This window comes from Astatotilapia calliptera, chromosome 8 (genome assembly GCF_964374335.1).
Source record: "Astatotilapia calliptera chromosome 8, fAstCal68.1, whole genome shotgun sequence".
Classification (NCBI taxonomy): domain Eukaryota; kingdom Metazoa; phylum Chordata; class Actinopteri; order Cichliformes; family Cichlidae; genus Astatotilapia; species Astatotilapia calliptera.
This window is the reverse complement of record NC_137429.1, coordinates 17,275,022-17,287,500: the sequence shown is the minus strand read 5'-3', so window position 1 is coordinate 17,287,500 and position 12,479 is coordinate 17,275,022. Positions and strand designations below refer to the sequence as shown.

Genomic DNA, 12,479 nt, shown 5'->3' with positions numbered 1-12,479 from the left:
GTCAACAAACGTGCCTCCCTTCAGCACATGCGTTCTTTCCCTATTTAATTAAAACAGGCTTTTGCTGATTTCTAATGTAGCTCTTTATGTTTCACATAATCACGAAAAGTGCGAAGAATAATTTATTAAGGTGAGGGCTACTTATCTCTGCTATTCTTGATTATGGCTACCTGCTACAAAGCTTTAACCTGTTTAAAGATTTGCATTTGTATGTCTGCACCTCATGCTTGCACCTCAAGTTTACTTTAAGCAATGACATGCACAAGTTTTCATTTTGCGAGGCCAACACGGTCTGAACAATTGAGGCATGTTCCACGTCCGCGTTGAGCTGCCAAGCTACACTTGACAAAGAGATGCACCTGCAGTGTAGTTCTGGTAGTTATGAAATCCAGCATTATAAGAATGTGACACGTGAAGATATGCCTTGATGTTGGCATGTGCACATAGTTTAGTTTACCAAACGGTGATTGAAGGATCAGGGGACTGTCTTGTCCTTGTTATTTTTTGTATTTATTTTAAACTATTGTAAACTTTATTTTGGCTCCATCGGTGCAGCCACTATTGCAGTTGAAGTGGAAAATGGAAAAAGAAAACATGCTGATTCTTTTATGAAGGCTTTGTGTGTAACTTTCCCAGAGAATAACTTATCAGTGATGCACATTGTTTGTCTTTAGTACTGAACTGTATTGCTTGAACATGAAGAAAACTGTCACTTTCCTGGTCTTATTAAAAGACAATTAAAATTATTCATGACTGTTTTTGCAGTTTTACTGTCTTTTTTAATTCTTGGAAGTTTCTAGAACTTTTGAAATGATACTGTCACGGTCTGGCTGGCAGACCGTGGGGAGATGGGGAAATAGGACCCAAACGCCGGACTCTTCAGTGCAACAGTGTTTATTTACAAGGTGGTGAAGTAAACAACAATAAATCCCCAGTTTCCCAGACTCCCGTGTAGTGTCTTCTTCCCAAAAGTCCCCGTGTAGTGCTCTCTGCCCCAGTGTCCCTGCACTCCCCGTGCTCACTGCTCCTTCTCGTCCCACACTCCTCCTGAGGGGAAAACAATAGAGGCAGCCGTTAACACTTATCCCAGCAGGCATACACTCACACTTGACTTGTTTGAAGACTGACGTGTAGTCAAACGCAATAATCCAGCGTCGGTGGAAGCTCCATCGCTCATCTAAATAGCTCCCCCGACGAGCCCAGATGAGGAGCAGGTGTGCGGCCAGGACTTCGGGTGTGGCCAGCCCTCAAGTTAGACCACGCCCCCAGGGCTGAAGGTGCCTGTAACTTGGCCACAGCAGAAAGGCAAAACACACACACACACATACCTGCCTACATACAGATGTGCATAGGGGCAGCGCAGACAACACACCAAATAATAATAATAATAATAATAACAACAATAACAATAATAGTCACAGTCCCCACTGCCCACGGACCCCGAGTCCCCAGAGCCGGGTCCGTGACAGTACCCCCCCTCTAAGGGTCGGCTCCCGACGACCCAAAACACAACAGAAACCACAACCCAAACACCCCAGGGCGGGCGGCGGGGGGGGAAACAGGACGGAGGGCCGGAAAACCCCAGTTCAAAAGTCCAACCACTGCCATGGTGGCAGCAACAGTTCTTGCGGCCAACCCAGTGGACCGCAAGCAGGCAAAACCCGCTATGGGTCAGGCAGTGGTGGGAAAACCGTTCGGGCGGCCTACCTCCAACCCCGTGGTGGGAGCAGAACGCTTCAGGCGGCCTGCCACGGATCCGGTGGCGACGGCGTTGCAGTTCCGGCGGGCGGCCACGGGTCCGGTGGCGGCGGCATTGTAGCTCCCGCCTCAGCACAACCCATGATTCTCGATGTACCGGCCGGGCTGCAGGACGTGGCGGCCGGGCTGCTGGACGTGGCGGCCGGGCTGCTGGACGTGGCGGCCCCTCCAGCACGCCGACCTCCAGCTCTGGCTCAGCGGATCCCTCCGGACCTCCGAGCTCCTCCGGTGGCAGCGCGGGCTCACCAGGCTCGCTGAGCTCCTCTGCTGGCAACGCCGGTCCCTCCGGCTCGTTGAGGTCCGCCAGCAGCGGTGCGGGCTTCTCAGTGGGTGGCTCGCTGAGCTGCTCCAGCTCACAGTGCTCCTCCGGCATTAGCTCGCTGGGCTCCCCCGGCTCACTGTGCTCCTTCGGCATGCCGAGCTCCTCCAGCATTAGCTCGCTGAGCACCTCCGGCTCGCTGAGCACCTCCGGCTCGCTGAGCTCCACAGCTGGTGACGCGGGCTCCCCCCGCTCACTGAGCTCCTGCTCGGGCAGCGCGAGCTCCACCTGCAGCTCCCGCTCGCTGAGCTCCTGCTCGGGCAGCGCGAGCTCCACCTGCGGCTCCCGCTCGCCGAGCTCCAGCTCCGGCTCGTTGAGCTCCTCCAGCAGCGGCGCTGGCCCCCCAGCTGGCTCGCTGAGCTCCTCCGGCTCGCTGAGCTCCTCCGGCTGCGGCGCGAGATCCCCATGCACGCTGAGCCGGTCACCTAGCGGTGACGATGGCGACATGGCAGCAGCAGGCGGTGGATGTGGTGGCAGAGCAGTGGATGTGGAAGGTGGAACAGATGATGACTGACCGACTAGCTGGGCAGCTAATTGAAGTGAGGGTGATATGTCCAACATGAAGGGTGGAGAGGAAAACAATGTTACCGCTGGCTCAGCAATTTCCAGGGGGCCAGAGGCAACTGAGGCCTCCAGTTCAGCCTCTGGGGAAGCCCTGGGGAGAATCTCAGCCTCCCGATTGTCTGTAGTGGCAGGCTCATGTTCTAGCACTGGGTCCGCGGCTCCTCGTACGGTCAGTCCAGAGTCAGCTGGTTCTTCCCAAACCACAGGAGTGAGGTGAGCTTCGGTTTGATGAGGATGACGCCGGTGCCGTCTCTTTCGTGTTGGCGGGGCAAAGGAACCTGTCCCCTGTTCATCTGTGACTGGATTAGTTAAAATGACAGGGTCCGGTTTACTCACTGTGGTGACCAGCACTGTCGGTCTTTGGTCTGCTGACACAGAGGTCATTGAAGAAGTGAGAGGAGATGGAGTAGGGCGCCGTCCTCCTTGCAGTGGAGGGTCCAATAGGTGAGCAGCAAGCGGCGGTGGGAAAACCTTCCGCCTATTAAGAAAAAACCAGGCAGCGAGGGCTGCCAGGGAGGCAGGACAGCCTAAACCAAACAGTTCAAAGCTAGAGCTAGCCCTCAACACAGTTACAATTTGAATTAGTTTTGCAATGTCCAGAAAGCTCATGGAACAGGTGGTTGAAGACAGGAAGGCATCAAAAAATACGACCTGCATGTGTCTCTGATGTGGATCCGCCGCCTGGATAATGCTCCGACAGTATTTCCAGAGCTGGGCGAGCAATTCCTCCTGTGAGACGGTCCTTGAGTCCGCTGGGCCCATAATGGCTGGATTATTCTGTCACGGTCTGGCTGGCAGACCGTGGGGAGATGGGGAAATAGGACCCAAACGCCGGACTCTTCAGTGCAACAGTGTTTATTTACAAGGTGGTGAAGTAAACAACAATAAATCCCCAGTTTCCCAGACTCCCGTGTAGTGTCTTCTTCCCAAAAGTCCCCATGTAGTGCTCTCTGCCCCAGTGTCCCTGCACTCCCCGTGCTCACTGCTCCTTCTCGTCCCACACTCCTCCTGAGGGGAAAACAATAGAGGCAGCCGTTAACACTTATCCCAGCAGGCATACACTCACACTTGACTTGTTTGAAGACTGACGTGTAGTCAAACGCAATAATCCAGCGTCGGTGGAAGCTCCATCGCTCATCTAAATAGCTCCCCCGACGAGCCCAGATGAGGAGCAGGTGTGCGGCCAGGATTTCGGGTGTGGCCAGCCCTCAAGTTAGACCACGCCCCCAGGGCTGAAGGTGCCTGTAACTTGGCCACAGCAGAAAGGCAAAACACACACACACACATACCTGCCTACATACAGATGTGCATAGGGGCAGTGCAGACAACACACCAAATAATAATAATAATAATAATAACAACAATAACAATAATAGTCACAGTCCCCACTGCCCACGGACCCCGAGTCCCCAGAGCCGGGTCCGTGACAGATACATAGCTGGGTGGAGTCCTCATCTGCATTTGCTACTGTCATGGTCCTGGGTCGTGCGACCCAGTGTTTTGTGTTTAGTCTATTTTGATGTTTATTGTTTGTTTAGGTTCAATAAGTTATTCCAGCTCATTTGTAATTATATTACCCTTGTATTAAGCCTCCCTTGCCCTTCATGTGTTTATGTCTGTGTGTCTTGTGTTGTCAAGTTCATGCTGTCGCTTCTGTCATCTTCCCCTGTACTCCGTCTCCCTGGTTCGTGCGTCTACCTGTCATGAGTCATGTCTGCATGGTTATGTTTAGTTCATGTCATGTCTAATCTCCATGTTTCCTGTTTTACTTTGAAAGTCTGTATTAAATGTCAGTGTATTTAGTTTCACCTCTTCTGTCCTGTCGTTAGGTTCATGTGTGTCAGCTGTGCTCCCATGTGTGGCCACTTCCCCTGATCATCCCTCATGTGTATTTAGTCTCTGTGTTTCATGTAGTCTGTGTCGTGTCGTCTGTGTTCTCACCTCCATGTTTTCACGGTCAGTCCTTTCAGTGATCATCTTAGTCTCTGAGTTTTCTTAGTTTGTCACAGTATTAGTTTTCCCAGTTTAGTTATAGTCTAGTCACGCTATCCCTGCGTTGTTTGTACACTTTGTCTTCAGCCATAATAAAGGCTCGCTTTCTGTTAAGTTCACTCCCGTCTACTCACTTGTGTACGCACCTGGGTCCATTACACACACCACCGCACGGCCTGTCTCTGCATACCGTGACAGTACGACGCGACCATGCCCAGCGACACAAGAACAGGAGATCATCCGGACAGTGGAGTCGCTATGCGGCAAGTGGCTGCAGTGTTCCAGAGAGGAGGAACGGAAAGAGTTAGTCCGCCAAGTAGGGGTATGCGTGTTCGTATTCCCTTGGTTATGGGAGGCACTGAATCCCCTCATCATTGACTTTCTCGTCTCCTCTATCCAACTCCGCCTGCAACAGCAGCTGTCCTGTGTGCGTGAGCCGTCGCCAGAGCCATGCGGTAGCTCTGTTTCCCCGCTGCCTCGTGAGCTAGAAGCAGTCAGAGTTGGTACGGTGAGGCTCACCGCCGACACACCCTCGGCTCACGCTCCATCGGCTTCTGCATCCTCGCCACCGCCTGACTGCACTACGCGGCTCAAGGAGATGCCAGCTGCTATTGACTTCGGCGAGGAGGAGCGGCAGCAGGTATTACGGGCGTATCGGGAGGACGAGCTCCATTGGAAGCCCTGGCTCATCCCCGAGGAGGAGTTCTCGCCAACCGCCCCGCCTCGCACCTGCCGCCCCGCCCTCGCCGCCTCGATCGGACTACTCGTGTCCTGCTGCCTTTCTAGCACGGATGTGGTTGGAGGACGAGGAGCCGGTCGCCATGGAAAGTCAGGTTTTGTCCACAGCCGCTTCAAGGAGAAAGCGGCGTTCTCGCCTCCGTCGCGCACCGCTACGTCCCGTCTCGCCGCATCCATGAACCAGTTAACAATCCTAACAGCAATAAAGATGACTGTGTCCTCAGCGTCATGACTTCTGAACCTGAATGTTGCACTGATGCAAACAATAACTGTCTTGTTCTAGAGTTGTTTAACCCTGGTACAGCAAGCTTTGAGCAGACAATGTCTGAACCTGGTACTACGATCAACAGTTCTAATGTTGCCGTTGATGAAAATGTGTCTGTATCCGCCGGCACTAACCTAGCACCCAGCTCTACAGGGGTTTTTAGCGCAGTACAGGACGGATTGTCTGTAAAGTGCAACGCTGGGATAACCAACCCACCATTATTTGCAGCCACCAACCATTGTACTTCTGTACTGTGTCTTCCTACCAAGTCAAAGGGTTTTTCTGAGTTAACTAGTGATGAGGACGTTAAGTCTCACACAGTGAACCTGCAGTCGGTGGGTTTTTCTGAAATAATGAAAGATGCTGGGAGTAAAGGTTCAGACTCAAAGTATTCTGTATCGACTTCCGGTTTGGAAAGCTACAAGATAGCAGCATAGGAGAACGTGTACCTGACGCCTTAATTAAAAATAGCCCATAGAGACCCGATTTCGTAAAGATTCTTATTAAAATAAGACAACTGAATAAGGGTTACAAGATGCCAAGAACTAAAAATAGTAAGAAATCTACGCAGCATGAATCGCACGAGGAAGACGGAGAAGGCCAGAACTCACCAGCTGGTAGCGTCATAGAGGACAGTGATATGCTAGCAGAAGCAAAAGAACACGCTAGCATAGCAAGCTTGGACCTTATTCTCCAAGAATTAAGGGAATTCAGAAGAGATAATGGAGCACAATTGAAGGAAATCAGAGAGGAAATAAACAAAACCAACAAGAGAGTGGAAGAGGTAGAAGAAAGAATAGTGGATGTAGAAACTCAAATACAAGCTAACGAGGAAGCAGTAACAGAGATGCTCAAACTGCATATTGAGATGGATGCCAAACTGACAGACCTGGAGGGACGGTATAGAAGAGAAAACATTCGAATATATGGTGGGAGGGGTCAGAAGACAACTCTACATCAATGGTCGTATTTGTGGAGAGTTTATTACGACAGAATCTGGAGTTGGTGGACTCCGCGGAGCTGCGAGTGGAAAAAGCACATCGCGCGTTGATGTCAAAACCACCGCCAGGAGTGACGCCACGGTCAATCGTTGCCAAACTGTCTAGTTACAGAATGAAAGAAGAAATATTGAAATTGACCTGGCAGAAGCGTGGATTTGACTACCAAGGCAAGACGGTTAACTTGGATCACGATTATGCACCAGAGATTTTAAAGCAGCGAAAGGAATACGCAGAGGTGAAAGCTGTGTTAAAAGACAAGAAAATCCGATTCCAAACTCCTTTTTCAGCAAAGATGAGAGTCTTTTATCCCGAGGGAACAGTGCTATACGGCTTGGTGGAGGAGGCGACAGGTGATATGGTAAAGAGGGGATTCCCGGTGACGATCATCAAATGCCCGGAGACGCTTCTGGAACAGATCCAACGTTTATCGTGGCGCACAGAAAGGAAAACACGGAGCCAAGTAAAAAAAGACCAGACCCGAGATTATAAGGAAAGACTACGAGTATTTAGACGTCAAGAGCAAGAATGAGTGGAACACCGAAAAATTGAGGCATAAAGGGAACAGGTGGTGAGTTTAATGTCATTAAAGTGTCTTCCGAGGAAACTAGCCATATACACTGGTAAAGACTTCTTATCTCGAAACAATATATTGAAGTGGCAATGCAGAAATTGAAAATAGGCGGACGTGCTACCTATGCTATTAGTAGAATGGACATTGGCCGGCTGGCTAAGGAAGGCCCTGTCTCACATAGAGGTGAGAGAGGCCCCCCCTCGAAGCCCCCTTTTTTATCGGGGCTTACTTAGGGTCATATCGGGGACCCCACAGTTGGAAGTCTTTTTTTTCTTTTTTCTTTTTCTTTGACCAAATAAAGCTTATTTCTGTAGCTATTGTTCTATACAGCTTTAATGTTAATATTAATGCTTGCTTATGTATGTTTAGGGAGTGGTCTGATAGTATATGTCGTTGTTACATTAATAATATTCAAATAGTAAGGGTATGCTCAAAGACAAGGTAAAAATCATATCATATAATGTAAATGGCCTGTCGAATCCAATTAAACGTAATAAAATTTTAACAAAAATGAAGAAAGAACAAGTACAAATAGTGTATCTACAGGAAACCCATCTAGACTGTAAGGAGCATGAAAAACTGAAAAGAATGGGTTATACAACAGTTTTCTCCTCTTCCTATAAAACTGGACGAAGGAGAGGAGTGGCTATCCTGATATCAAGCAAATTACTCTTTGAAAAAATATCCGAGATAAGTGATAAAGAGGGACGTTGTATTTTGGTAAGGGGAAACATTGAGGGGAACCCAGTCACGTTTTTAAATATATATGCACCCCCTGGAAGCGATATTTATTTCTTTAAGAGATATGATGGTAACAGAGACAGTAGGTTTTCTAATTTGCGGAGGAGATTTAAATATACATCTACAACCAAAGCTAGATATCTCCAATAGAAAAGTACAGAATACTAAAACATTAATTAAGAATATAAATACATTGATGAAGGAGGTGGGACTAATTGATATATGGAGAGACTTGCATCCCTACCAAAGGGATTATATTTATTTTTCCTCACCGCACTTGTTATACACAAGAATAGATTATTTCATAACTTTTGGGAAAAATAAAGATAAAATAAACACTTGTGAAATTGGAGCAATAGACTTAAGCGATCATGCACCAGTATACCTGTCTGTTGATTTAAACCTGCAACCAAAACTCAATAATTGGAAATTAAATTCAAGCTTACTGAATGATCCTCACTTCAAAGAACAAATTAAGAAAGAGATTCACTTCCATAGCTGGACTGGCCATCGAGCATACCGGGCATTTGCCCGGTGGGCCGCTGGCGATTTTTTGTTTTTGTGGGCCGATGGATTTATTTATTTTTTTTTAGGAAGGGTATATATAATGAAAGGTGTTGGATTGACCAATTGGTCATGATCGACTCTGGGCTGGACCAATTACAGCCGAGGAGGCCGAATGCACCCGCCCCCTTGTTTAGCAATCACGTGATTTTTGCGCATTGCATGCCGGGAACTCGTGGCAAAACAATCCAAGTACCGCATCAAATGCAAGCATTTGCAGCACCACAAAACGTTCATTCTCCGGTTCCAATACCTTCTTGTTTTTTCTTTGCCGCACAAAAAAGGAATGTACAAAACAAAAGGAGAACAATGCCGGTCCGTACAAAGACAGACTCGACGAAAAGACAAAGAAAAGATACGAGGAAAAAATCAAAGGTGTGAAAGGGTCAGACCCTTACGAGCACACAGAGGGACAAAAGACGTTAGCGTGCTGCCCAACTTTCACCACGCTCATATTTATAAATACACGGTTCTTGGAGTGAGTGCATACACTCATGAAGTTTAGTAACTTCAGGTCACTGCAACAAGCCCAGGTACAGTTTACCAACGGATGGGTACAGGACCTTGAAATGCACCGTGTAGAACGAAAGACCATCGTATGAACAAAGGTAAATGGTAAATGGTAAATGGCCTGCATTTGTATAGCGCTTTTCTAGTCCATAGGACCCCAAAGCGCTTTACACTACATTCAGTCATCCACCCATTCACACACATATTCACACAGGTAAGTTTACCAGTCTCACAAATCGTCGTCATAAATACACATTCGTTAACCGTTTATTAATATAACCTTTGAACTCAACGGTAATTAATTAGTAGTGGAAATAATTTCTGGTAGCATTACAGAAATGTAGCAATGACAATAATATTGTATGTTGTAATCGCACTGGACAATTAGTGATACAAAACAACTGTTTTACCCTGTGAATAAAAGTATATGTTTTTGTCAATGTACCATGGCAATAACAGAAGTGAAACGCAATATTGTGTCAGGACAATTTACTATTTATGCACAATAAACAAAGGAGCATAGCGCGACAATTTCTGTTCAGCGCCAGACTTGCTTGTAACCTATATCACCAATTATGTTAAGAAAAATGACGTATTAACGACTAAAAAACTCTGACCTTTGTGGGAATGCTTGGAGCAGACTAACATGTGAGCTGGAGGGTTCTGGGACGTTATATTTGGTATATCCAGACCATCCGTCGGCTCTTACTTCGGAAACATGGCTTAAAACATTTCTCTTCAACGACGTAATCCGATAAAAAAAAAAACGATCGGCTTCCCGTGGCTGTCATGCGACCGGCTGTTGCAGTTAATAATACAACAGCTTCTTGCCATTTTTTGTGTTTCTTTTATCGCTGTGTAACTGAGTTCAATTGAAAGCCTGCGTGCGCTAGTACCTCTTGCCACAAGTTCCCAGAATCCTTTGCGGTTTTACCCCTGAATGACGTCACATTTTCAATCTTTATCCTGGTGGGCCGGTCTCTAGTCAAAATGCCCGGGCCGATTTTTTGTCCCAGTCCAGCCTTGTTCACTTCTATATGGAAACTAACAGTGTTGGGTAAGTTACTTTAAATTAGTAACTTAGTTACATTACTAGTTACTTCTATCAAAAGTAACTCAGTTACTTCAAGTTACTCGTTACTTTCAGAGTAACTAGTTACTAGGGAAAGTAACTTTGGTTTTACTCAGAATTCTCTTGTTAATGTGTTGCTTCCGTAACTGGATACCCAGCAAGATTGCCAGTCTTCTAGCTTGCTTACTTGCCACAAGTGCACTGTGCCACCTACCAATTGAAAGGAAAAAATAATGTGCACATTTCCACGAGAGAAATCCCACGCCTGATTCTATCCTAGCCTGCTTTTTACATCCAACACAAAAACTGCAGTCGTGGTGCTTTCGATTGTACTCAGAACTCGGAAATTCTGCCTTCTGAATAGGAAGATGTAGGTAACACCAGACTGCAGATAAGCTGCATACAGGGCTGGACTGGGACAAAAAAATCGTCCCGGGCATTTTGACTAGACACTGGCCCACCATTATAGGAAAAATCATAAAGCCTTTGAATGAAAATAAACTCTGTTGTGACAGTGATGTACACTGTTCTGATGGTATATATGTATCAATCTATCAATTGTTTGTTGTAAGACTCAGATAATTATTTTTTTTAAAAATGAGACATTTTAAATGAGAATAAGAAAGTATTTCTTTGTGCCCCCCTTTACCTTTTAATGCCCTACATGGACCCCTGGCAACACTTTGCTAGACCCGCCCCTGCACAGTTACCAGCTGTTAGCTACTTAGAAAAGGATCCTGGTGTTATTTGTCTCTCAGAAGCAGTTCATAACTTCTCTTCAACTCATTCATGTTAACTAAAAGGTAAACCTGTTTCTCCATCACAGCTCTGATGATTCAGTAAGGACATCTCCTGGTTTCATCTTCATGTTTCCCTCTCATTACATAACCAAACCGATATCATGACCAGCAGCTTTACAGCTGTGGCTCCAGCAAACATCAGCTGATACTAGAAATTAATATTAAATAAATTCTAACAACAGCTGATCAAGCTTAAAAGTGCTGCTGTTGTTTACCGCGACATCCGCTGGTTTCCTCTTTCTGGCGCAAAGTGGGCGATAAACAAACAAGAGAGAAAAGCCGATCAGCTGATCATTGATCAGTTTCATGATTGAAGTAGAAACAGGAGAGGGAGGGTGAGAGGATGAGAGAAGAAGAAACAGCTGTGCAGCGTAAACACAGAATAACTCCAGCTTTGTGTCTTTTCCATTGTAGCTGAAGTCCGGGACAAACTGTGTTCCTTTTCACCTCAATAAGAAACGCGTAATATTTTCTCTGAATAGAGACGATTCCGTTTTTTACGGGACGGTTGGCAACTCTAATAATTAACCTTATGAACAAAATAAAGTTCAACATCAGTAACATAGCACCCACCCAGCTGTATAGGAACTCCGTCATGCTAGCTAGCACGCAGTACGAAAAAGTCAGCATAACGAAAATAAACTCCACCTAAACTTGGTTCATATCTGACCCAGATGGACTGCAGGTCATAACTTCTTACCTGAAGTTCAGTTCACCTGACACTCTCGGACCAGCGGCCGCTTCGGGTCTCTCCTCTTGCCTCCCTTTTCCTTCATCCACCTGCTGGCCTCCACCACTTGCTAATGTTACTGAATCTGTGGAAGCTCCGCGATAGCCACCACATGAAGTAACGAATAACGAGCCTATTTAAATCCCAGTAACGAGTAACGCGTTCCCGGTTTTGGCATAGTAACTAGTTACCGTGCTCGTTACCACAATAATAACGTAGTTACTGTAACGCGTTACTTAATAACGCGTTAGTCCCAACACTGGAAACTAATGACAATGGTGAGGTGTCTCCTCCTATTCTGTGGGATGCCTTAAAAGCTGTCCTGAGAGGGAAAATTATAGCAATATCCTCTTATAAGAAAAAGATGAGAAATAAGAAATTAGAAGAGCTACAAAATAAGTTAGAAGAATTAGAGAAAAGGCATAAAAGAAAAACATCTCAGGATATATTGGAGGAAATGAAGAAAACAAGAAATGAAATAAATGATTTGACCACATATGAAATAAAAAAAAAATTAATGTTTCTTAAACAAAGGTATTATGAGGGAGGATCAAAAGCAATGAATGTATTAGCCTGGAAACTAAAAAAGAAAATAGCAGATAATACAGTTCACAAAATTAAACATCCAGTGACAAAACTAATAAAAAATAAACCAATAGAAGTTCAGAGTGCATTTGAAACATTTTATAAGACTCTTTATGCTAATAACACAGAGAGTAGTATAGTTGAAATTAACAGTTTTTTAGATTCTCTTGATTTACCAGTACTGAATGAAGAACAGAATAAAACTTTGATTGAAGATATAACAGAAAAGGAACTAAGAATAGCAATAAGTAAAGTTAAAATAAATATAT

At 46.0% G+C, this 12,479-nt stretch overlaps 1 protein-coding gene across 1 annotated transcript in view; it reads left to right on the top strand.

The window, feature by feature from the left end:
* LOC145430308 (carbonic anhydrase 4-like) overlaps positions 1 to 758 on the top strand; it is a 3,102-nt gene extending 2,344 nt beyond the window's left edge. Inside the window, exon 9 of the mRNA XM_080305135.1 lies at positions 1 to 758. This exon is cut by the window's left edge and continues 203 nt beyond it. The gene's annotated coding sequence lies outside the window, so the exon portion shown is untranslated.
* The last annotated feature ends 11,721 nt before the right edge of the window (positions 759 to 12,479 follow it).